Genomic DNA, 24,646 nt, shown 5'->3' with positions numbered 1-24,646 from the left:
AGTTCTGACTATACTTAAGAATCTCAGTGTTCTAATTTGCAATCAGAAAACAGCCTGAGTTTTAAAAAGAGACTAGTTATGTAAAGATGGTTCATACTTGGGATACACAGTACAAAGCATTCTGAAAGAAGCAGGGTTTTTGGAAAGTATTGTCCCTTAGGAATTTTCCATCCTCTTCAAATCACTAGCGGTTTTGAAAATTAAACCAATGGTCTCCATTGCAGCTGGTGGCAGACTTCCTAAAAATTTCAGAAGGAGCTTATACTTGTGAGGTTTTCTTTTCCTGGATGCTATAGGATCAGTATATACTGTCTCCTCATAAGCATCTGAGCATTAGAACTTTTAGCCATAGTAAGGTATAAATTCCAAGGTTTGTTTTTTGTTTTTTTTTAAATCTTCATATTAGGGGATTGAAAGATGAGATTGCAAGGAAAAAAATGGTATAATTCATAAATAGTTACTTTTGGAGCAGATATGTCATCCTTATTGCTGAAGTCCTATTTTAATCTAGTGGAGTGGTGTTTTATTCTGTGCAGTGTCATTGTATGGTGTTGATTCAATCCCTGTGTCCACTTGAGTTTGACGCTAATTGGCTGTAATTGCCTAATTTACAGATGATTGCTGAGAAATCCTCTACTGGTCTAGCAAAGACCTTCTGCATTTCTGGACTCTGTAATATCAGGCCATCATTCTTGTGGTCCTCAGTCTTTCACAATCACATTAGTTTGGCAAATGCCCAAAAACATATTTAGTCATGAACTCATTACTGATACAACAGGCAACACAGGGCATGAAACACAATGCTGCCCGCAGCATTCCTCCATTATGTGTTCTGGAATGCTTATCTTAGATTCCAACTTGTTATTACTTTGGCACACTTAAATACATGGACTTGTCAACAAATAACAATCAGGAGCAACAGGCAACGTTTCATTCAAGTTATGTCATTACCCTTCAGATTTCAACATCCATATGTGAAATGCATTTTGTTCTTGGGAAATAAGAAATATAGGGAAAAAATAATGAATTTCTATTAGCATTTGACAGTAATTCATGTGTTTGTTGAGTAAAGGAGGCAGTGATACCAATCTAACACAGCAGCATTATGGTAGCCAAAACCAGTAGCTTCTATTCCATATATTAACAGTGAGTCGGTGCTTCATTTATCCAAACTGCAGCTTGCCACCAAGAGAATCCTTTGACCCCAGTTTTTGTGCAAAACCAGCAAGAGGTGGCCATCCAGAATTTCAGAGGCAGAATTTAAGAAGCAGTCATAAAAATTGTGCTTATGATGTCTTGTGCTTCCTTGCATCCTTTTGTAAATTGTAGGGGAGAAAATCTTCATTTTTGTGAGCTTTTTGGAACCTGCTTTATTCCAAGTTACTGGAGTGCATGTCAGTAATAAGGACCAGTATGCTCTTCACATCTATTGTAAAATGAGTACAGAAAGAGGGATAATTTTCTTTTTCATATGGTCTAGAGATTTAAAGTTTTTGGTGATATTAACAGTCTGAGATTTAAAGTAAGCCTTCACAATACTTCATACTTTAGGAAGAATTATTCCAGTCATAGGATCTGTATGTGTGGGAAGAGTGTGGGAAGGGGTGTGTGCATAACTGAGGGCCTTCTGAAAAGAGCAAAAGCAGTTATTTCTTGGTTTACACTATATTAAAGAATACAGTGTGATTTTAGGGTTTCCTTTTAAAATACCTGTTAGTACTTCTGCCTTGGGCACTGGGGAAGGCATATAGAAGACATTGAAAGTGGTACAATCAAAGAGAAGGCATTAAGTGGGCAATAGATAAGGCAGAGGCAGTATGAGTGGTGTGGAGTGTCATCAGTTATAAGACAAACCTATAAAATGGGCAATCTGTGAGCTATCCCTCTTTTTCTGACTAGAAGTTACCTAGAAGTGCAAAAAATATTAGCAGCAAGAACTATTCTTATATTCTTATTCTGTATCTATCCAGATAGGTGCTATATCCTGATACATCCAAATACACCTTTCCAAAATAAAAGGCAGTGTAATTAAATATTTTATTGTTAGCATGATGCTATTGCTACTCAGCAAGGCAATCACTTTCTTTGTCTTGTATTTTAAGTTTTCCTGCATAGCTATACTTCCCTTACTTGAGGCTTTGCTTCCAAGTGATAGCAATTTTCCACTGAATCTCTTTTTTTGGCCAGTCCACTGCTGAAAGGAAGATTGACATTTTCAGCAGTGCTGGGTATTTCCCATTGTAACAGCCTACTGTTTCCATAGAAATCCTTCAAAGTGTTTTAAGAGAACATTATTTAAAAAGGAGTTTTGTTGACACATTTAATCTGCCAGGTTATTAACAACTTGATTAATGTCTCCTCAGTATTCACTTCTTCTAAAAAATAAATGCAAAAATGTAGAAAACATACATGCTGATGCCACAGCACTTTCACTGTCTGTTTCCAGGACCCTTGGATTTGTTTCCCCTTTCTCTGCTTTTCCTTCCCATCACCCCTCAACCTAATCATCATTTTGTCCCTGAAAGCCCTTTTCTACATTTTCTACAAAATTAACACTAGAAAATCTACAGTGGTGACAAAACCCCCTTAAATCAGACACTGAGCATTTATGATTCATCAGAAACTCTCTATGCCTCTGAATCAAGTTGCTTACTAAATGGTGGCTGCATCATGGGCAGAGCAAAATGTGAGTAACCCATGCCACGCATTGGAACTTTTGGAGCCTGTTGGAGATACCCACGTTGAGCTGAATACATTTTGTTTTAAGGGGGTGTTGATTTAAATGTTGGATGATTCACTGCCTCCTGCTGTCTCCTGCAGTGTGGGCATAATAGTCGCACATTTGAATGCAATGCTTTTTAATTGCTTTCATTTAATGTCCATCCTCCTCATCTATGCCACAGCACGATGCCAGTTACCTTGGGAAATGTTCCAGTTACTCTGTTCCACATTCACTCCTTATCAGGCTCCAAAGTTGTATTCCAAAATTCCTAGGAGTCATAATTCTAGCTTTCAGCATAGTTGTTATTCCTGCAAGGTATTATTACATATAGCCGTGTGAATCCTTCTGGTGCCTCTCCTGAGTTTGCTCTGTTCACATTAAAATAAGAATTAGCTGTCTCTAGTTGTTAAGTATGAACAGAAATAGGTAATGCTGGCAATGACACATTAATTTTTTTTTTTAAATTAGATGCTCTGACATCTGGAAATAAGGTTTTGGTGAGTCTGATGATGATCAATAGACTTTTTATGTGATCAGCTGACCTATTTGTTCATGACAGCAATGGAATTATCATGAGCCTAAGTGCTTGCTCATGAACCTGAAGGATGATTTGAGTTTTAGCACAGAGTTCCCATTTTTTGTACCCATTATGTAATTTCAAAGATTTCAAGCTAATAACCTGCTAAGCAGAAATCTCTTAATCTGTCAGGCCCTATAATGCCCTCAGCCAGTGAAGCAAGAGTAGGCTCCTTAACTTAGCATCTACCTGTTTATTCATCTTAAAATATTTTTCTCATTTCTCACTGCCTCCAATTATTCTGTATTTTACACATTTTGAGATAAATTTCTGGGTGTTTCAGTATAGGTATTTAGTGTCTGTTCAGATGTCTCCTCTAAGTATTTGCAAATGTCTCAGACGGAAAGGTGTATCTAAAATGGTACTAGATGGCTGTACTTAACCACCTGAATCTCATCCCATACTACTTTTTGGTCAACATTTGCCTCACTAAACACTACAAATCAGATAAATAAAGAACTCCTTAAGTGCATCTTCAAATGACTTGTGATAGGTAATAAGCTACCTCTGCTACTTGGATTCCATTTCCATTGGAGTGAAAGAGACCCTTTTTATAGCTTGCATGTCACTGGATCACACTTCTTTCACTATCCTGTGTTTTCAATGTTATCAGAATGAATTGGTGTGATTTGAACATATACCCTTCTGTCTGTGGAGATTGGCTTCTGCCTATCAGTTGCTAAATTCTGTTCAGTGTATGTCAGACACCAAAACTGCAGCTGACACCCATGATGAAGAGTGTTCTGTCCATGTCCTTGGAAAGACAGGATTTTAATTTCTTACTGTCACTTGAGTAAAGTGTCACTATTGCCAGGGGACTTCCATAAGAGTAACAAGACTACCAGATACCATGTAATCACTCTCTAAACAGCCCCTTCATGGCACTAATTTGGGATTTTCTCCATGTCTTACTTTGAAGGCTCAGCAGCAGTGATTTAAATATTTGGACTGCTTCTTAGTTGCAGGTAAACTAAACAATTTATGAGGAAACTAAGTGAGAGAAAGCACAAAGTAGGAAAGCCTAAAAAATTGAAGGAAAATTAAGAGTGGCATCAGTGGAGAACACTGACAGCAGATGCAGATCTAAAGAAAGACCAATCCATTGTGGTTTCTTAGCAAACCAGGCTAGCAAATTTATGAAGCCATTATGTTTAGAAAACCAGGGAACAAATAAGTAGGTGAAGGATAAGATATTGCACCTCTATTCCTGTTAAAGCAATTTTACCCATTTAAATATTAAGCAATACAATCTTGTCATATACATGAACCCAAGAATGAATCCTTTAAAAGTTCTGATATAATAAACACATGCTCAATGAATTGCAGCAAATGAATGGTATTGTAAAATGTAGTGGTTATAAGAGCTTGCAGAAACTGCCTTAGGGTCTTCTGTGTTGTCTTACAGTTATGCTGCTGCTAAAATTCTTTATTTAGGGGATAAAAACAGCTCATTAAATTTAATGCAGCTTCTTCAAGATGTGACAGAACATAATGAAGTTAATAGTGATTTGGATTAAGGAAATTTTGATACTGATATTTTTGCTCTGACTGTTGGCATATATTGAATGACTGGATAATTTCTTTGCAATGAATAATGGATAATTTTGTCTAGCATACTGTAACATTATGCAAATTCATCACACACAGCAGCGGTACAAACTTTGCTCTTCCCTCTTGTTACATCTGTCCTGTGCTGAAATAAGAAAGACTGAATTCAGAGAAGAGGAGCAGGGCTGTCCAGTGTTGCTGGGGATTGTAACAGCTTTGCCATTAAGACCATGTTTAAATACAGAAGTTGTATGAAACCTTTTTGTCAGGTTTTCTGCATTCAGATCAGCATGGCATGCAAGCTTTGCCTGCCTTTTGTTATTTAAGAAAATTAAGGTCATGTTTAGCACCAGTACACAAAATTGCTTCAGCTGAACTACAAGCACAGTGTTAGTTAAAGCCTAATATCTCCTGACACAGCCTGTGAATCTGAACATGCCACGAATTTTGCTATGCATTGATTCATATTGCTGCAGAACTTACAAGAAGTATAATCCTTACCAGTGCCATCATTACTGAAAAGTGTTTTTATATTGGTGAAAACACACAATAGCAGTGTGGAGGATTGTTGAATTATACAAAAATATTGGGAATGGAGAGCATATTGATTTATTTTTGTTGCCTGGGGAAAGATGATTTTGCACAATTTCAAATGAGCTGTCCAGAAATGAATAAAAATAAAAAAGCTTATTCCCAAAAAGCCTTCATATGAAAGCTGTAATTCAGAAGCTCTGAGCAATGTCAGTAGTGAGTATACTGCAAAAGTGTAAAATTTTCAGGCCTTTTCTCTCCTATTCACAGTGTGGGAACTCAAGCTTAGTGGAAGCTGTTCCCCACAGAAAGGGAGAAGAATGGATCTAGCCACTAACTGGGATAATTAGATCCTTTCCTACACTACTTTATGGACTTACACATTTGACTGACCACATAAATGTTTCACCAAATATATAAAAATGGCTCTGTAAATTTGATGGCTAGATAAACCCTGCTGCTTCAAGCTAAAAGTAGGATGTGCATTTTCATATGTGTATTGCCACAAAGTTTTCTGAGGGTCTGACATGGAACAACTACTTTCTGGAGTGTGCAGCACCCTGCCACAGAAATCCAAGTATGGACTGGAAGTGCAGTATCTTCAAATACAGACAGATAGGCATGTTAAGTATTTCTGCTTTGTACAATGCCAAGGATGCTGATGCTACAGCTTTATTAGCTGACTTGCAGCCTCAGCAACTAGGAGGAGTATAGAAGAGAAATCATCTGGAGAGGGAAGAAAAGAAGAGAGAAGAATATGGGATCTGGGTGACTGTACTGTTTTCTGAAGGAAGAGATAGTTGTGTTTGCCCAGAACAGTCCTTGTGCTGCTACTGCTTTCTTCGAGGATAGTCAGTTACTGCCAAGGATTTACTGGGTAGTCAGGGGCCAAGGTTCTGGCTGCCAAGAGCTAAGTGGAAGGAAAAGGTTTGAGAACTGATCAGTAAACTTTGTTCTTGAAAGATGAAATAAATGAGAGCTGCTCATTGAATTTTAAGCCCTTCAGCCTCTCTGGGAATTACATGTGTCTCCTCCTACACAGTGCAATGCTAAAAAGGTTTCTGGGGAGGGGGAAAAAGGCTGTCTCTTCAAAGTCTCTTCATACATCCCCTCAAGGGATTTATTGCTTTCAGATGCTGTTTCTCACTCAGTGTGTGTAATCCCACTCTTCAGCTTAGGTCTGTCCTTTACTCGATAGGATTCAGTTCTTGTCAAGCCTTGTGTGCTACAATGGGCCAAGGCTGTTTTAGGAACTTTTTCTCTTGTGTTGAATCACAGGCTTTATATAAGCCTCAAAGGAGCACAGGAACACTTTGGCTGTGGCCTTTTAGGACTGCAAACCAGTTTCATACTCCTATTACTGTATCTCTTTCTGAGATGCCTATAAAGTCACGGCTGTAAGGGGGATAACATGGTATAAAGAGCAGCAAGAGGTACAGCAGATTATATTCTTCACATTTATTGTAAGTTACTGCAGATGCATTAGCTTTCTGTACAATGTGTTTTACTTGCACCTCCATCTTTTTTCTGTGCTTGCCCTGAAGTGGCAGATTTATGTGTTTTTAAACACTTGGTGTAAACAAATGAGTACATGAGACCTTTTGCAGTACTTATGAAACCCCTCCCAAGTCCATCTGTCCTTTGCAGTTTTTCCTAGCCACAGACAGGGGTGTGTACATGTGCCAGTGTGTGTATATGTAACCATATATATATATATATAGCTTAAAAATAATCAAACCTATAATTTTTCCATTAAATAGTACTGAAAAACACTCACTTTCAAATACATCATGGTTTCAATACAGGATTGCTTTTTTACCGTCTCACTAAAAATTAAAAGTAAAAAAATAAGGTATCATGCAAAGTTGCACAGTGTGCTGAAGAAATCTGAAGTGGATGTCATGCAGGAAAGCACTGCTTTTTGAACTGAGTTAGTTATGAGAAGGAAAGGGAAATAAACAAGGACTGAAAATGGGCAGTACCTCCTTTTTCTTTTGCAGTAATTTGTGATGTCAGAATTTCTTCTTAATGTCCTGTTCTCATCCTCCCCCTCCTCCAGATGTACCCACACCCTAGCAATAGTATGTAAAAGAAAGTTTTTAGTTATATATCTCAGAAAGTGAGCAAACTTCTCTTTATAGTATGGCAGTTAGACATGTTTGGAAAACTGAAAAATTTTCATTCAGATGTTTCCTGGTCCCCTTGTGAAACCCATAATATAAATAGCAAAGCCTCTCCAATATTTCAAATATTTAAATCAGAGAGTTGCAACTGTGCTGAAATGTTTATTGAAAACGCAGGCCATTTTCCTGATGAAATTTTACTGTTGATGAAAAGTATTGCCACTTTTTTCATCAGACCTAATGCCACCTAATGCCTTTTCATTTAAAATTAAATTCACAGTATATTAATGACTATTTGATGGATTTTTAAACATTGTTTAGTAGGTTAATTCAGCTGGTCAAGATTTTGAACTTTTGGGGTCTTTGTGTGCACGTGTGTGTGTGTTTTTTTGGTAAGAAGATTATAAATCCCTGTTGAAGCTATGCTCTAATACAACTAATGGCAATCTGGGGATAAGACTTGAGCATCATTTAAATTAATACACATTTTTTTATTTTTGTAGGTGAGACAACATGTCTAAATAAATTCTTCCACCTCTAATCTATGCTGTTCTGAAGCTGGTGTTTAATGTTGTTCTGTGATTCTATGGTACTTCTGGGGGCTATGTGAGTGCCAGTTATGGACAATACTTTAGTTTAGCTCCACTGAAGTATTCTAATGTATTTGTGGAAAGAGTTTCTTGATATTTCTTTATATCTGAATAGCATGCAATGAACTACAGTCAATTTTCCCTCCAGATAAATGATGGAAGGGCAAATAACAATTTTGGGAGTTGTTTTAATCAAGCAATTAAAATATCCACTGTTTTCAATTCTCTTGTTATTGTGATTTTAATGGTAATACTTCTTGTTTCAGTTTTCCTCCCATAATGCTATAATTGAATGAAACTTGGAAATGCAGAGAGAGAATGACAAGAATTATATAAATAACTAAAGAAGTGAGGAGAGGAAAGGGAAAAGGAATCTATGTGCAGTTTGATTTTTAAGGTGAGGTATTCATCTGTTCTTAATTTATCCATACTAATACAATCTTCCCTATCCAGCTCATCATCTCCTGATGAATAATGCATGGATAAATATTGCTACCTATGAATGCAAAAGTAGTTTATAATTCCCCAGAAAGGTTTTATTTATAGTACAGTGTTAACCACCTTGGTCTGAGTCATAATTAATTGTTAATGTATATGTGTGAAACCCAAGGAAATGAAGACAAGAGGAGGCAGAAGACAGGAAAAAATCGAACTCTGGAGTTCATTGTATTAAAAGAATAACTTCTTTTTAGTCTGAGCAGGAAGCTGGTAATACTTATTAATGTCATTCTTTAAAATAGTCTTTTAGATGATTAAGTTAGAAATCTTCATTATGCTCTAGCTATTAACAGAAACCACCTGAATTTTTGGAAGGAAGTCCAATGGAAATAGAGTTATAATATCCAGAAGCCTCTGTAATGGCATGCTGAGTTTTCCATTGAATGGTTTAAACCCTCATATTCCATTCTCACTTTTAAAATATACTATTAAGGAGAGGTTGAGAGGTGAGCATGTTTGACGTCTTATCCATTTGTTGCTTCACAACCTATTAAAGAGAATTATATCAACTAGTTATAAAAGAAATTAATCTAATTAGTAATGCTAAGTTACATTATACACACACTCCACTAACCTTGTGTTTCACACTGTCTCCAAAAACTCACATTGAAAGGTGGCACAGCAGATCACTAACAGGATGAGAAGTGAAACCTGAATGTGCAAACTATTATTTAAAGTTCCTCTGTTCCTTCATCAGTGTGCAAACTTTGTAGAAGGTATAGTCCCACAGAGGTCTGGCAACAAAACAATTCTTCTCTGAGTATAATTGAGTGGATTGGACAGGAGAGAAATCCTGGTAAAAAGTAAAAAGCCCTAGTAAATAGATATAAATTTAATGCTCTGAACTCCTCTGAACCCTGACAGTGGCAATTCATTCCCAAAGAATACTTATTTGTCATTCCACCCACTGCTGTGCTATAGCTGACACTGAAAACATATTAGGAAAGTGTATGTAATGTTCAAGGCATCTTCAGACTCCAGATCTGGAAAATCCAGACTGGTTGCTCAACCACCTTTTCTACCAAAACACCAGCTGGAGAGAAGCTCCTAATTATTTGGAACTCAGTGTGCTAGTATGAGTTTGAACAGATGAAGAGTAGATGGAGCCAAATTGCCCTTTCACACCACCTTTACACTGGTATAACATCACCAATTTAAACACCATTAAGTGACAGATGAGTGGGTCTACATATCTGCACATAGTGTGTCGCGGAAAATGAAAACTTTTTCTCTAAAATGATCTTAGGAACTGTTGTGGGCAGAGGAGGGAAGAGGAAACAAAAAATATAAAGTGGTCAAAAAAAAAAATTCAACCAATTCACAGGGGAGGAGAAAGGCAGTTCATGAGGGGAACAGAACTCCCATGATGAGAGACTTCTGTGCATGGTGTGTGTTTCTTACTGTCATACCTGCAGTATGCAGCAAACACTGAAAAATGCCATGAGTATTTGTGATCAGAGCTTTTTCATTCCTGTGCTGTGGAATGTCCAGGTTAGGCTGCATGAGCACTAGATATGCATACTGTAAGTAATAACAGTTTGTTCAGGAAGCTGCAGAGGTTTTGGCAACTACTTCAAAATTAGCACAGATACTTGGAGATTTACGGGATCATTTTGTTCTCTGTGAGAACAACAATTCACCCTGTTATCACTTGGTGTAAATTGACTCTTGGAAGAATTTCCATTGAATCTATTTAAGGAAATAGGAATTTAGAAAATAAATCTTTCATGACTTGTAATGCTACTGGTTTCACTTTTCCTTTAGCCCACTCTAGAATGTAATTGGCTGGATTTTATTACTTGACTATTGAGACTAATATAGCTCTAGGCAAATCTCAGGCACAGAATATGTATGCCATCCCTGAGCCACTGATAATAATGTTTTTAACATGTTAACATTGTCATCAGTTTTTATATTTTTTAGCAAGAAAAGCTAACAGAGTCAGACCACTTCATTAGAAGAACACAACTGTGAGTCTCTGAAGTATAAATTAAACCTCTTCTTGCTGCCCTTGTCTCTCCAAGCTAAGAGGGAGTGTTATCAAACCATTTCTTTGCACTGCAGGGTAGCATTACTCGTTGGAAGATCTCCAGCAGATGGCCCCATAAGCCCTTTAGGGGCAGCTTTCCACAGTTCATGCTTCTTTCTTCTTAGTGGCATGAAGTCAGAAGAGGGGACCATGAACAGGCAAAGTTTTGTTATCCTCTGTTAATGAGCCTTGAAGATCCCCAAGTAGTCTTCTCTCCTCTAAGACACCCAAGAATGGAAGACCTTGTTGAATGAAATTACTTGCTAATAATAAAATCATAGAATATCCTGAGTTGGAAGGAATCCACAAGGATCATCAAAGTACAACTCCTGGCCCTGCACAGGACACCCCAAGAGTCACACCATGTGCCTCAGATTATTGTCTAAACACTTCCTGAAATCTGTCAGACTTGGGGCTGGGACTGCTTCCCTGGGGAGCCTGTTCCACTGTCCAGACACTCTCCAGGTGAAAAATCTTTTCCTAATATCCAACATAAACCTCCCTTGACAGACGTTCATAGTGTCCTTGGTGTCCTATCATTGAGCACCATACAGTAGAAATCAGTGTCTGCCGCTCATGAGATAGTTGTAGACTCCAATGAGGTCTCCCCTCATTCTCTTCTCCAGGCTGAACAGATCAAGCGACCTCAGACTCTCCTCATATGGCTTCCACTCAAGGCCCTTCACATCTTCATAGCCCTCCTTTCAACACTCTCTAACAGCTCAATATCCTTCTTATACTGTGGTGCCCAAAACTGCTCCCAGCACTGCAGGTGAGGCCTCTCCAGTGCAGAAGAGTACAGGACAATCCCCCTCCCTTGCCCAGCTGCTGATGCTGTGCCTGATGTACCCAAGACAGGCTTGGCCCTCCTGGCTGCCAGGGCACTGCTGGCTCACATTCCACTTGCCATCGACCAGGACCCTCAGGTGTCCCTTTCTGTGATGCTGCTCTCCAGTGTCTTATTCCCCAGTCTGTCCATACATCCAGGGTTGCCCCATCCCAGGTGCAGAATATGGCATTTGTCTTTGTTCTCATGGTTGGTGGTTGCCCAGCCCTCTAGCAGACTCCATAGAGCTTGGGAAAGCTCCATGGAGGATTGAGACTTAACAGTAGGAACTGCTGAGTCATGATGAGACAGCAAAATAAGTTCCTGTCTCTGACCCCCTGCCCCAAAGCTTATCTCTGTAACCCCATAGGTCACTTTTCCCTAACCCCTACTATTGGAAAAGTTTGGATCCCCCTTTACCCTATAAAAAGGGGCTGGTTTAGCCCATTTGACAGAAGAAGAGCTGTCACTGGGACCCTTCACAGAGCCCCCAATAAACCATTGCTGTGGAACCCCCAGGACTTCTTCTCTCTCATGTCTGCTCCTGCCTCAGCCAAGGGAGCCCTAGCAAGCAAGCAAAGGGCTGAGATCCTAAGAGAGCTGATAATTGCTAAAGAGCTGACAATCACTTGCTAAGGGTAGCCACGGTTGCGAGCTGCCTGGGTATTCGGGCACCCTGTCTCTCTGACTGGGCTCCCGGACCATCCTGCACCGCTCGATAATAAGGCCAAGATCGAGGCTTTATTATACAGCCCTCTAATTTGTCTAGGTTTTTCTGAAGAACATCCATACCTTTGAGGGATTCAATGTTGTCTCCCAATTTGCTGTAATTGAAAAACTTGTTTAGTGTGTCTTAGTGCTGCATTCAAGTCATTTATGAAGATGTTGATCACAGGGCCAAGGATGGAGCCCAGCAGAACCCCACTAGTGACAGGTCACCAGCCTGATGTCGCCCCATTCACTGTAACCCTTTGTGCCCAACCCATGAGCCAGTCGCTCTCCCATCCCATGATGTGTTTATCCAGCTGTGGGCTGGAAATTTTGTCCAGAAGGATCCTGTGAGAGACAGTATGGAAAGTTTTACTGAAATCCAAAAAGATTACATGAACCGGCTTTCCTTGATCAGGGAGGTGGGTTACCTTGTCATAAAAGGAAATTAAGTTTGTCAAGTAGGACTTTCCCCACATGGAGCCATGCTGGCTGTGACCAATGGCTTCATTGTCCTTCATGTATTTTCCCTCTCAGGATAATTTTCTCCATATTTTTATGGATGACTGCAGAGGCGCCAACAGACCTTATAATTTCCAGGGTCATCCTTCTTGCTCTTCTTGAAAACTGGAACAAGTCCCTACCTGATCAGCTAGAACTTAAAAGAATAGGCAAAAAGCTCTTTCTTTTTTAAGGCACTGTAAACAGGTAAGAATGCAATCGCTATTTTAGTATTAGCACTATAATCCTGCTAGCATTATACAATATACTTGTTGAGCTACATAGAAACAGTCTAGGTAGTGCACTTGATACACACTATTCAGGACATAAGAGTTTGACATGTGGAGAACTTACAGCCCCCACATATGCCAAGAAAAAAATGTTGTTATTATACATAGAACTACAAAGAAATTTACATTATCAATGAGGCAATAGCATGTCATGTGTTTCAGTTCATAAAATTGGCATTTTTAATAAAAGGTGTTAGTTTAATTTAGAGCATAACCAGAGAATATAGGCAAATATTTTCCAATTCATTAGGCCATAGGCCCATAGCATGGAAATAAATTCTTCTGATGAGTCCTGTCACCACATTGTAATTCCAACACTGCCATTTTCTGAAATTAAGCAGACCCATGGCACTCTTTTCTCTGTTGATGTAGCTCCAAGTATTTCACATGAGTTTCCCAGGGCTGGCTGTGATCCTGCATCATAGTGGTAGCCATCTCACAGGATGCACATGGGGAATGGATGGGGTGTTTTGCCCTGAGTTTAAGATTAAGTTATGAGACATGAATCAAGAAAACAAACTGTTTTCGGTTTGTCCTCTCTTCCACGTAATCCTCTTGATGCCCACTCACAGAAGCATATTTGTTCTGCATTTGTAGCACTATTACCAATAGCAGGGTTTTGAGGACCTGAAATAAGCTGTGGATGCTGCCTCAATGTAAAGAAGAGAAAAGCAGAAAGACCCAAGTAAGCGCTGCAGCTTCTGTGTTTTTGAGAGGGAGGAGTTCTATCATGTGTGGCCTGTTGGAGGGGTTTCCCTACTTTATTGTGCCAACTGGCAAATCTCTTACTGAAACTTCTGTCAGTTTTCAGTATTACTACCAAAAATCAGTTGGCAGTTGTAATCCTTTTGTTTAGATAATTGCAATCCACTGTAGAACAAAAGATTTACGTCATCTGCAAAAGTATCCCAGTTTGTAGAAAGTGCATGGATTTTTTTGTTATTGTTGACATTTTGCCTTCAGTCATTCATATTTATAAAGGAGTAAAATCTCTTGGCACAGCTTACCTGGTGATTGCATTCAGGATAGACATTTGGAAAAAAATATTGGTAAGCTAAAGCTATAGCACTGTTGATATTGGTAAGTGAAGGTTGTCAGGCTTTCTCATCAGATGTGAACTGGTCAGAGGGGTGAGCACATCCCTCCTGCATTTCCCCTCTTTTTATGAAACAATCTGTCATGAATTGTAGTACACTTTATTCAGCATAAATTATGCAAAAACCAGATAACTTCAGGGAAATGGAGCACTCACCACTTAACAACTAAGATTAAAGAAGTACTTGTTTTTTTTGGTGATCTGGCTAATAGTTGCACAATGAATGACATCTTTGTCAGACTCATAGATACAATGTCTGCATGCTGGTGTTTGGGAAAATACCTTTACTCTCCCAGGATCCCACTTGAAGTGCTGCATCCAAGTCTAGGGTACCCAGCAAAAGAAAAATCTGGACCTTTTAGAGAGAGTCCAGAGGAGGCCATGAAGATGATCCAAGGGACCTCTCCTGCTGAGAGGACAGGCTGAGACAGGCTGAGAGAGCTGGGGTTGTTCAGCCTGGAGAAGAGAAAGCTCTGGGGAGGCCTTTCTGGGGTATTTTCAAAATTTGAAGGGGGCTTTTAAAAAAAATTTTACCAAAGCCTGTAGTGACGGGACAATAGGCAATGGCTTTAAACTGAAAGAGGGTGAAGAGGGTAGATTTAGTCTGTATATAAGGAAGACATTTTTTTCATTGTGAGGTTGGTGAGAAACTGGAAGAGGTTGCCCAGAGAAGTTGTGGATGACCCATCTTGGAAGTGTTTAAGGCCAAGTTGGATGGGGCTTTGAGCAACCTGGTCAAGGAAAGGAATGTCTGCCCATGACAGGGAGTTTGGAATGAGATGATTTTTAATGTCCCATCCAGCCCAAATAATTCTAATAATTCAAATGATTTTTTCTTTCAATGATTTAATGAAAATTAGACTTTTCTTCCATTTATATCTGCAAGATATTGGGTCCAAAGGGAAAAACATGTGATCCAACACTGGGCAAAGTTTTCCTCCCTTCTGCAGCCCAACTTCCTTGGCCTCAATGTGAGTGCAGTCATGTTCTAGTGATTATTAGAGAAATGGTCCTAATTTGATATTAAGAGAGCAGCTTTAATTGAGTGGAAACAAGAAATCAAGATGCAGCAATGAAAGCTTCCTGGTGAATGAATTTGGAATTACTTTTCCAGAGGTTTATACTGTGTCTACACAAAGTAGGACCCTATACACAAATTTTTCAATTACTGTGTTTTAGCAGCTAATAATATAAGAAGATTTTGCAAACATTGGACAATTTAAGTATACATTTCATGTAATTCTCTCCTATGGTTAGGAAATGAAAGAAATTTTATGTGTGAAAGTTCTGTTTCCCACTATTTTTTAATGATAAAAAACCTTGGATTTGGTTGCTGAACAAAATTTTCAGTTTCAACAGCGCTAAGTACTCTGCTCATACTTTTTTCTAAAGTGTTAAAAGTAAATATTGCACTTGAGGTAGGTTTTTCCTAAAGGTTTGTCACGAGAGCTTTTTAATTTGCTCCATGATTTCACTGCCATGGTAACAAAGACGTAAAGATAACATGTCTGTGGATCCAGTATTTACAGTGCTGTGTTAAATAATATAATTATAATCCTCTTAAGTACTTCTTGCATAAATCTAAATAACATTACAGACATAGATTCTCCAGACAGTATTGAAAATACAGTCAGTAGGCTTGCATTAGCTAGCCCACAATAGAATAGCCACAGAATTTTACAGTACTCAGCCTAATATGAGTATTATTTACATTCTTTTGTTAAAGAGTAATTCACAATGGCTCCTAGTTAGCAGGATTCTTATGTGGAAGCCTAATGCTTGTCATAGATTCTCACTAAAATCAGTGAAAGTATGCAAATTCTTAAAGCTCTGTACTTTAAAATATTTTCCTGACTCAGATTTATGTACCTTAAAGCTGTGGAAGTCTTTTCACTGCTACTAGCAATAACTGGGTAAGAATACAAAGTGCAGTAATAACCATATTTTTACCATAAGTGGTAAGTAGGAGACCCTGTACTTGTCTTACTTGCCTGTTCAATTCTTCAATTCTTATTTTTCTGTTAAATTCCACTTTTTTTTTGCAAACAAGTCGGTGTAGCTGTGCTAATATTTTTTTTTGTGGGAACAGTTTCAAGGAAGGAGATCTTTAATTGTTCCCTCTTAAAGCAGTAATAGGTACTTCCATCTTGAAGCAAAGAATGTCTGGTTTTTGTTGGTTATATTTTTCTATCCCCCGGATAACATAAAACCTCAAATATGCATAGGCATTATGTAGAGTGATTAAGGTTTGCATAGTAGAAAGCATGAGTTATATATTCAGTTTTGCCACAAAATAGAAGTCATTTTTTGCAAAGGAATGTCTGCATTTCCCCTATGTCAGTCTGGTTGAAGAGCACATGATTTTCTGTAATTTATGTGTTTTGGTGTGCTTTTTAAATTTTATCTTTCTGGGATAGTTTTAAGGGAAGCTTTTCTATATTCTAGTTTTAAATACTTTCTGGAAGAAAATAATAGGGTGAAAGAAGGAAGTTTGTTGTATTCAGTACCCAAAGGTAAACATAATTTGAAGTTTGTAGAAGGGCATCTTATCGGTCTGGGTCTTGATTCAGATTTGTTAGTTGTTGTTGATGTGGTGATATCTCCTGTAGCGTCAGGCAAGTAGGTGGAATGGGGCAGGTGGTCCAGCTAATTGCACTAGTGTTTATCATTTCTTGCATGAGGATTTTTACATCAAGACACAGGATGGATCATTAGGAGTTTGGCAAGAGTGTTTTGTGGGAAGAGTAGCCTAGGAGGAATACCACTGTAATAAGCATAGCATAAAATATAAAGATAAGCAGAAAAGAGAGCTTAAAATGGCAAAACACACTGTCTGTATCAGCTTAAACTTCTGAACTCATAGTTTGGAGAAATTAGAGCTGTAGTTACTATCTGAGATCTGCTTGGGTCACTGAAATCTTTTACTAGTCTCTATGTACAGACACAATTGTCATTGCTTTTCATCTAATTGATGATACAAAGGAAATTTTGGGCCACAGTCAGGCCATTTAGCTTGCTGGATTGTGCTCACTGAGGTGATTTCCCAATACCTGATGTGCAGTGGTTGGTCATTTCAATACCTTTAACCTCTCACTATCACTACTAATTAAGAGGCGATTCAGTCATTTTGAGGACTTAAAAAGATTTTGTGTATTTTGTAGTAAGTTCTCAGCTCTGATTTTATCTCTTTAATCAAGCGGTATAGAGGGACCCCACCGAGATGTCTGCTAGAAATCTTCTGCAGAATGTCACAGATGCTTTTAGGAATCTCCAGCTTAGCAAGATCTGGCAGAACTTAACTACAATCTCCATCCCTTTCCTAGGTGCCCATGCATGCACCTCCCATAAGCCTCCACAATCCACTGTGCCACAGTTCAATAGCACATATTCATTCCACAATTCCTGCTACCAATATATTGTTTATGCATCCTTCTCGTGGTTTGTCAATGTCAGTTTTATGGAATGTATGTCTATGATTCTAAAGAAAAGCATTGCTTAGTTCAGACTTATTTTCCCAGAAGAACATTCCAATAAATGTTGAAAAAGAGCTTCGGTAGCAAGTCATTCCTTTATCAGGAAATCTCATGTGGTGCTGCCATGGATGTTGGTTTTTTTAAAATCTTTTTCATTACCTATTACTGATTGTGAGCATTCGTGCTCTGTTATTTTACACAGTAGAGTTTTGACAAGTGCATGCTATCATTCTCAATATCTGCTAAAACCTGCTTCTCAAGTAGTTCTTCATTCAGTTTTGAGGTTACATCGGTAGAACATAAAGTATCATACAGCTGGGCCAAATATCATATGCACTGGATTGCTTGTTATTTCATATATTTAGGAAGTATGTTCTCTGTGTAATCTCTAAATCTCTATTCTTTCATCCTCTTTCATCTTTTTGCAGCCACCAACTCACCTCTCCTAGTTTTGGTTTTGATCAATCATTTCTATAATTTCTCTTGAATACTTAAATTTGGGCTTTTTTCCTTTCCTCATTTATTTTTCCCAGCTTTTTTACTTTTGACACAGATCCTTTATTTATGGCCATCTACTTAATTTCATATGATTTTAATGAAACCCATCTTGCACCGCTACACAGGAGTATACAGCATTTATGACATTTTGACTTACTGAACAGTAATAGAGATAGCAAAATTATCAATGCACCAATGAAAACAACTGGAAATAGGAGGAAAAATGTGCAACAAACAGAACAACTGACTGCACTCCCCATCCCCTGTCCCTGACCTGAGCTTAAAGAGAGGCAGAGCTAATTCAAAACTGCAGTTGAACAAATAATCTGTGGAAGATAAAAGCAGTCCTTTGAAGTTATAAAATACAACTTATGCTCTCTTGTTTTCCTTTCTGGTTGTCTTGGAGGCAGTTCTCTCAGTTCATTGGAAATGGCTAATCTGCATGTTTTGGTATATGAATTTCTGGCAACTATGTTTTGCATAGTTATTTAAATGGAGAAAAAGGTTAACCAAGTAACAGAATGTAATAAAATTCTCCAGTGATAGTAAACACAAGACCCAAGCTGAGAGGAAGAATTGAGCTTAGAAAGCAGTTTTACACTGCTGGCATTTACATGTGTTCTAGAAAACACTGACTGGGCTCTGCTTCTCATATTCAGAGCAGGAGAAACAATGAAGCATCATGTTATCTGGTGTAAATATACTATACTCCAATTTAGTTCTGAGTAGTATGATCCTAGTGAACAGAAGTCAGGTCAGATCAATTTGAGACCAAAAATCATTTCGCAAGCCCACCTCAAAATGTTAAAGCTGCTTTTGCCCTCACAAGGGTATTTTGAGGATTAATGTCCTGTCAGCACTTTGAAAATGTAAAGTGCTAAGTATATATTATTATAACCCTTTCCATTTATTACTTTTATTGATGGTCTCGTGGTTTCCATGACGCTATGTTGATTTGCACGGGATTTTCCTGCAGTGTGCATTTCATCTCATGAAGAGTAAAAAAACAAATAGTTCTTTTTAGGCCTTGTGCCTTGTTGGATAATATCCAGTTACTGGGGGACTTGTTTATGACCCACTATCTCTGCTGTGAAAGCCTTACTGCAATACATTATGCAGCTGTTTGTTTTCAACTTTGTTTTCTCAACTATATAAGCCTCTGCTGCTACTGAGACCCATGTGCTGCTCCTAACTGACTCCTAAGGGGTTCCTAAGTGAAAAGCAGACTTACCACCCACTGAACTCCTGTATTTTATAGTAGTAGTGTTTTCAAGGAGTGGGACTGAAGCCAGGCTTGTCAATCACTGGCAATCAGGGAATATCTTGCTTGTTGAAGTTCAGTCCAGTTTTTTCTGCCTCTTCTGGCATTGGCATTACAGCCAGACCTCCTGATGGCCAAGCTTTTCTGAGGAAAATTCCAAACTTTATTTCAAAATTTTAGATTTACACTTTGGCTCTGCAGCATGTCTGTCTAACTCCCAGCCAAGTCCCCAGGCGGCATTTACTTTTGGAACACTTTGCATCCTCAGCTCTGCTTTCCTGCGGACTTCAGGGATCAAGTTAGGCCAAGAAAAGCCAAAATCACATGAACCATGTGTGCCTTTTGCTTCCTCTTCTGTTGAGAGTCTCAGCATGGAGTTTGGCCCTGATCTGTCAACAGTGTTCCCTCAACTGACAATCTCAACCAGGAAAACCAGGCCAGGTTTTCCTTGGCCCTCCTCTCCCCTTAGGACATAAAGAGTTGTGGAAGCCACAGCTGCAGGTCAGCCAGCCCCTCTCTTGAAAAAAGTCGTGTGGCAAGGCAAAAGTGCAGCAGGTTGTGCCCAAATGCATGGATGAATTGCCAGACAATGCAGATACCAAAGCTATCAAGTCTGTGTTCTTGTGACATCTCTGACATCTTTTAGGGCCTCTTTCAATTGCTGTGCCTTTAACTATATCTCTCCACATCTTTTTCTCCAGGGGTCCAGGGGGCTTGGGGGTGGAAAAAGCCAGAAGGTGTTGCAAAGGGCCTTGGACCTGCTACCTCTTGTAACCTTTCATGTCCCTTGCTGAATCATTTCTGACAGACTGACATCTCCAGGAGAAACACAGGCCCACCATATTTCTGTGAAGTACAGGGGGCTTTGTATCACATGGAACTAGGACTCATGTAGGTTGGAAGGGACCTCAGAGAGTCATCTGTTTTATTCTCCTGCTTAAATCCAAGCTAGGCCCATTAGTTAATAATTAGCGATGTGGAGCATGCAATATGGTTTCTTTGCCAAAAATCTATCCTGAATATTTTTCTAGAGCATTTTCTTAGCTTAGTTTTCCTCTCCTGTTCAATTTAGTGAGAGAATAGAGTGCAGAGAGAAAAGAGGATGAAGAATCTAATGATGCAATCAATAATGTTTTGTTTAGCACTTTTGTGGACTAGAGCAGGAGTGATCAATATTGAAACAACAAAACCTCAAATATGATGATTCCTCTAGACAGACAGCATTCCTATTCTTCCAAAGCAATTCCTTCTCTTAGTGAGAGAAATCCCAGCTGTCCATGCTGGAGAAAAGAGTAAAAAATATTCTAGCTTCTTAGGATGTTGAGTAAAAATAATCAAACAGCCAAAGACTTGAACTTTTTCCAACACAGCTTAGAAGTCTGTAGTTCCTTGTTCTCTATGGGGAAGAACAGCAGGGTTTTCCTGATGCACCTAAAGGATGCACTTAATGTATTTTATGTGCCTAGTACCTACTCAATGTTCTTCTCAAGGTGTTAACTGCAGACTGCTATAGACTCATGTATTGATCCAAAAATGCTGCCATATCTACTTGGAATAGCTTATCTCCCTCCTTCTGTGTCAACTTCATCTGTCTGTGATGTGAAGAAGGACAAAAAGTCCAGACACTATGAAGAAAAATGGTCAAAAGGGAGCCTTTTTGGCAAACTGTTTTTGGTATCAAAAAGGAGTGAGAAGTTGTAAGGCAATGACTGGTCAGGACATAATTTATTAAGATCTTTGGGCACTGCCCCTTCCACAGACCTCAAGAGTCCCATCATGGTGCTCAAAATGTCTGGAATTGATCCTACCTAAGTCAGACAAGAACAATCATCTTTATCTTCAAGAGAAACTGTCCTGCTTCTGGTGGAGAATATGTCCTATCTCCGTGTGTACTGTCTGCTGAGAGAAAAGAAAAACACTAATACATATACAGAAGAATTGCATGCAGAGGTACCTTTCTTGCATAGTCTTGTGGGCTGGCAACTAACCTCTTTGGCTGTCAGAACAGTCAACAAGAAAAATCATGCAACCTGTCTGTATCTTGTGACTTCACAGGTGAGTTGATAAATGATATAGAGTTCAGAAGGTTCCTTGGTCACTGTGTGTTCACAGTCCCATGTTTTCCATTGTTCCTCAAGGCAATGCTGAAATAGCAAAGAAATTGAGAGGTGATGCTGTTTATGCCGCACTGTCTCTGAGGTTATGACTGTCATGTCAGATAAATAAAACAGATCTTCAATCTTAGGAGTTCCAAAGAAGAGAAAAGGACCAATATTCCCACTGGGACCAGGTAGACTTAAAACAATAAGTAAATGAAGTAATATTTCTCTGTAGATCCCAACAGGAAAAAAAAAAAGAAAAGTGAAGTAGTAGATGATGTTGTGGAGTTTGAGGTTTTTGTTTTGTTTTATTTTATATATACTTTTAAGGCCATTGTTTAACTAATATAGTCTAACCAGTGGGATGAATTCTCCACAAACAAGCACAAATGCCTAAACAGAACGCTCTAATCTTTTTCAAAAAAAGGAAATTATCTATAATTTGGAACATTAAAGATGATATGTGTAGGATATTGTTCACATGTATCAAATCCTGAAATGTCAAAAAGACAACAATAACCTTCATTACTACCTAGAGTAAACCTTAGAGTGGACAGCTATATTTCATGTGCCATAAGAACACTTTCTCTAACAGGACCCTGCCATGTACTGTTAATTCTGGCACCTAATCTTCAGACCTGTGACAGTATTCACTCTTAAAATATTGAAGGACTATTTCTAGAACTTACTGAAATATCTAACTACAGTGTTTTACAGTGTTATGGGGTTTGGGATCCATGGTACTAACACCATGTCCCTCTACCTGTGCTAAGCAGTCAGCTGGCCATCAAAACATTAAATGCTTATGACACCACATGATAGTCGAAACCATCTCTTTTTTTTTTAAAGTTTTTATTTCTTGTCCTCAATTTTTTTCTTCTTTTTTTTCTCTGAGAAATTTTCATAAATCTGCATTGCTTGGATATCCATACATAAAAACTCTTCTCCACCCTTCCACATCTTTAGATGTGTATGTGAATCCAGTTGTTACAAACCGTACATCCTAATGTGAAGGAGAATAAGGATGTTTATCCATGTACATCCAAGTATTTTGTTCTTCTGAAAAATAAGATTCTAAAGTCTAACTTTTCATTGGAAAGAAGTATAATCCTAAATAGAAATGAACATTGATGTCCAAGGATTAAAGTTTTTCCCGGAGCAGAAGAAGTCCTTCATGCTGTTTCCTCTTAGTACTGAATTATATTTAACAAGATTGGTGGTCTGGGAAAATATATCGGAGTTAGCTCCACCGTGCAGATTATATCAATTAGAGAGAACGCTGGGAGGCAGGGGATCCTTTGGTGTTAATGCCTTGAACAGTCAAATTTTGTGCCTATGCATCTAGAAGGTTGAAAAAGCACCTCATGGAATGGACTTTTATGTTGTGTTACCTGATTGCAATACATTTGCAGCTAAACAAAGATTAATTGTCCTGAATTCTTGTTTTTCGGGAAGGCTGAGACCACATTTATGTTGCCCAAAAATCACTCAGAAACAATCACTGCAACCATGTAAACCCTTTGAGTTTATTTCTGTAAAATATGTCTCTGCTAAATGTTAATGAAAGTATTGAGTCTGAAAAAGTTTGGCCACACACTGGACTTTCAATTAAATAGAAAGCTTTGAATGGGCCAAACATCTGTGTATTTTCAAGTTAGTGCAGTAGCTGAGGAGTGACTGTAGGTTTCTGTCTTACCCCTTACGTATAGCGTTAAACAAAGTAATAAATGAAACTCTGACTTTCTGCTTTATGGCTATGTAAAAGCATTGGATACAGAGAATGAAAGTGACATGTGATGAATGTGAGGAAAATTGCAAAATCTTCATGTGCAATGCAACTTACTTGGCTGTTTCTTTTTCAAGGAAATCTAAGCAGGGTAGCAAGACTGTCAAATCTGAATTAGAAAATAAATAGCATTAAGGGGAGAAGGTAACACTTGCCATTATTTCTGCATTCACTATATTTTTCCAGTCTCTGGAGAATGCTCAAATCTCCTTCCAAATAGTAAAATATTTAAAACAAAATAGCTTCAATATATATGCTTGTATATGCCAAGATAGGTCAAGTGCTTTATGAAAGGGATGCAGAAGTTCACTATATTTTTCCTTTTACTTTACACTTTGGAATAACCCCAAGTTATAGTATCATAGAAATGGAAAAGACCTATTAAATTATGCATCTCCTTGCCAGTGGAAGTGTACTCCAATATAGAACTTTCCATCTCAGGCTAATAGGCACCTACCCTGTCATTTGAGGACTCTATTCCACAATAAAAGTAGCATTGGAAATTTTCCCTACATCTCAGCCTAAAAATAGATTTGTTCTTCTGTATTGCCTTACTCACACCTGTGAGCCACCCTTTTCTGTGCTTCCTTCTTAAGACTTCAACTATCAAACTCTTGTAAATTGTTGTGATATATACTCCAAACTCTGTGAAGTCAAACAAGTGTAAAAGCAAAGTGGGAAATCTGTTTTTAAGCTGAAATTCCAGACAAACTGTTTGCATTTACTACAGGTGAAATATCTGCCTTCTCTTTCACAAAATTTCACAGTTGTATCAGTTCAAAGTGCTTTTGCCCAATTCTTACCTTTCGCAATGTCTTCCTGAACATTTAGATGACTCAGATAAAAAAGGGCAATATCACTGGTACAGTTCTACACTTGAATTTATTTCAATAGTATTGCAAATTCAACTTTTGAAACTGCTCAAGAGGTATGTTTCTTTCATAGAGGTCTGCTACCTCATTTAACATGGGCTCCACTTACTCTGTTCATAGAAGGATTTAACTTAGGAAGCAAAAGCCCTTGTGAGCATGTTGTGTGCTGAGTTGGAACAGTTCCTCCATAATTCCATATAGTAAATGTAGTTTCATGGGCTTTATAACTTGTCTATTAACTTGTGCCTTCAATCACTGCATTATTATTTCTTTTCATACTTCCATTTGATTTATGAGTGTTTCCCTCATGATAGGTAACGTGGACTGTATACAAATGGTTAAAAAACATTTGAAAGGTGCAATAAGACAACAGGCAAACATTCTAAATCTTCTTGTTGGAAAAGGGCTGTGTAGTTAAGAGAAAAGAAAAAGAGAAAAAGAAAAGAATAAAAATGGAAAAAAGAAAAAAAAAAGAAAGGAAGCACCACCACTGCTTTGCATGGGAATTGTGGGTCAGCTGCCCATTGTTAAATTAAGTTCATCTATTCATTTCCAGGAGTATTCCTTTTCAACAAACTACTTACTCTACTTTGCAGTGGATAAAAGCCAGGTTGAGGA

The sequence above is a fragment of the Molothrus ater genome, chromosome 1 (assembly GCF_012460135.2).
Source record: "Molothrus ater isolate BHLD 08-10-18 breed brown headed cowbird chromosome 1, BPBGC_Mater_1.1, whole genome shotgun sequence".
Lineage (NCBI taxonomy): Eukaryota > Metazoa > Chordata > Aves > Passeriformes > Icteridae > Molothrus > Molothrus ater.
Note: the sequence above shows the minus strand (reverse complement) of the source record.